General features: G+C 40.5%; 1 non-coding gene across 1 annotated transcript; it reads right to left on the reverse strand.

Moving 5' to 3' along the window:
• Nucleotides 1-395: 395 nt before the first annotated feature.
• Nucleotides 396-498, reverse strand: LOC113885634. The gene has a single exon (XR_003509286.1). It is a non-coding gene; the product is annotated as a U6 spliceosomal RNA (small nuclear RNA).
• Nucleotides 499-2,980: the final 2,482 nt, after the last annotated feature.

A 2,980-nucleotide genomic window follows, 5' to 3' on the forward strand; every position in this document is an offset into this window, starting at 1 on the left:
TTGTTGGAGAGCTGGTTTGATGGTGCTGAATTCTCTCAGCTTTTGCTTGTCTGTAAAGCTTTTGATTTCTTCTTCATATTTGAATGAGATCCTTGCTGGGTACAATAATCTGGGCTGTAGGTTATTTTCTTTCATCACGTTATATGTCCTGCCATTCTCTCCTAGCCTGAAGAGTTTCTATTGAAAGATCAGCTGTTATCCTTATGGGAATCCCCTTGTGTGTTATTTGTTGTTTTTCCCTTGCTGCTTTTAATATTTGCTCTTTCTGTTTGATCTTTGTTAATTTGATTAATATATGTCTTGGGGTGAGAGCAAGCTAGCCAGTAATCACTTCCCTATGTGCTCTCCACAGTCTGAACCCCTCTGAGATCTTCACAGGGTTAGATCTTCACAGCATTCTTCAGGAATGCTTCTTGAATTTGCGTGTCATCCTTGCTCAGGGGCCATGCTAATCTTCTCTGTATCGTTCCAATTTTAGTATATGTGCTGCTGAAGCAACTACTGGAAAATTATTTTTAAAAAATCAAAGAAAATAAGAATAATAGAATAGTATGAATTTTTTTCACATAAATGACAGAAAAAATATTTTTTAAAGAAAATTTTGAGAATTATTAGTCACTGTTCTTCATGGATATGAGCCAAAAATGTTATCTTTTAGAGAGGGATGAACAACCTGAAAAATAATTCTAAAAGTTATTTTTGGTGTATACAAATTCTTTATTTTTCATCAAACGGAATTGATATGTTTTGAGCGTGGCAGCTGCGATGGTGCATGAACATGTCCAAAAGGAGCTACCTAGGGAGGCAGGTCAGGGGCCATGGCCAAGAGAAGCTACCCCACGTCTGAGGTAAGGAGTGTCAGCTGCGCTTTGCTGGAGCAGCCGTGAAGAGAGACCCCACATCCAAGGTAAGTGAAACCCAAGTAAGATGATAGGCACTGAGAGAGGGGATCAAAGGGCAGACAGACTGAAACTACAGTCACAACTAGCCAATCTGATCACATGGACCACAGCCTTGTCTAACTCAAGGAAACTAAGTTGTGCCATTTGGGGCCACGCAAGACAGACGGGTCATGGTGGAGAGGTCTGACACAATGTGGTCCACTGGAGAAGGGAATGGCAAACCACTTCAGTATTCTTGCATGGAGAACCCCATGAAGAGTATGAAAAGGCAGAAAGATAGGAAATTGAAAGATGAACTCCCCAGGTGGGTAGGTGCCCAATATACTACTGGAGATCAGTGGAGAAATAACTCCAGAAAGAATGAAGGAATGGAGCCAAAGCAAAAACAACATCCAGTTGTGAATGGGACTGGTGATAGAAGAAAGGTCCAATGTTGTAAAGAGCAATATTGCATAGGAACCTGGAATGTTAGGTCCATGAATGAAGGCAAATTGGAAGTGGTCAAACAGGAGATGACAAGAGTGAACATCGACATTCTATGAATCAATAAACTAAGATGGACTGGAATGGGTGAATTTAACTCAGATGACCATTATATCTACTACTATGGGCAGGAATCCCTTAGAAGAAATCCAGTAGCCATTAAGTCAACAAGAGTATGAAATGCAGTACTTGCATGCAGTCTCTAAAAAGACAAAATGATCTCTGTTCATTTTCAAGGCAAACCATTCAATATCACGGTAATCCAAATCTATGCCCCAACCAGTAACGCTGAAGAAGCTGAAGTTGAACATTTCTATGAAAACCTAAAAGACCTTCTAGAACTAACACTAAAAAAGATGTCCTTTTCATTATAGGGGACTGGAATGCAAAGGTAGGAAGTCAAGAAATACCTGGAGTAACAGGCAAATTTGGCCTTGGAGTACAGAATGAAGCAGGGCAAAGGCTGATAGAGTTCTGCCAAGAGAACACACTGGTCATAGCGAACACTCTCTTCCAACAACACAAGACACAAGACACTACACATGGACATCAAATTGATTATATTCTTTGCAGCCAAATATGGAGAAGCTCTATCCAGTCAGCAAAAACAAGACCAGGAGCTGACTGTGGCTCAGACCACGAACTCCATATTGCCAAATTCAGACTTAAATGGAAGAAAGTAGGGAAAACCACTAGATCATTCAGGTATGAGCTAAATCAAATCCCTTATGACTATACAGTGGAAGTGAGAAATAGATTTAAGGGACTAGATCTGATAGACAGAGTGCCTGGTGAACTATGGATGGAGGTTCGCAACATTGTACAGGAGACAGGAATCAATATCATCCCCAAGAAAAAGAAATGCAAGAAAGCAAAATGGCTGTCTGAGGCCTCACAAACAGCTGTGAAAATAAGGGAAGTGAAAAGCAAAGGAGAAAGGGAAAGATATATCCATTTGAATGCAAAGTTCCAAAGAATAGCAAGGACATATAAGAAAGCCTTCCTCAGCGATTAGTGCAAAGAAACAGAGGAAAACAATAGAATGGGAAAGACTAGAGATCTCTTCAAGAAAATTAGAGATACCAAGGGAACATTTCATGCAAAGATGGGCTCAATAAAGGACAGAAATGTTAGGGGACTAACAGAAGCAGAAGATATTAAGAAGAGGTGGCAGGAATACACAGAAGAACTGTACAAAAAAGATCTTCATGACCCAGATAATCACGATGGTGTGATCACTCATCTAGAGCCAAGACATCCTGGAATGTGAAGTCAAGTAGGCCTTAGGAAGCATCACTACGAACAAAGCTAGTGGAGGTCATGGAATTCCAGTTGAGCTATTTCAAATCCTGAAAGATGATGCTGTGAAAGTGCTGCACTCAATATGCCAGCAAATTTGGAAAACTCAGCAGTGGCCATAGGACTGGAAAAGGTCAGTTTTCATTCCAATCCCAAAGAAAGGCAATGCCAAAGAATGCTTAAACTACCACACAGTTGCAGTCATCTCACACGCTAGTAAAGTAATGCTTAAAATTCTCCAAGCCAGGCTTCAGCAATATGTGAACCATGAACTTCCAGATGTTCAAGCTGGTTTT

Source organism: Bos indicus x Bos taurus, chromosome 28 (assembly GCF_003369695.1).
Source record: "Bos indicus x Bos taurus breed Angus x Brahman F1 hybrid chromosome 28, Bos_hybrid_MaternalHap_v2.0, whole genome shotgun sequence".
In the NCBI taxonomy this organism is placed as follows: domain Eukaryota; kingdom Metazoa; phylum Chordata; class Mammalia; order Artiodactyla; family Bovidae; genus Bos; species Bos indicus x Bos taurus.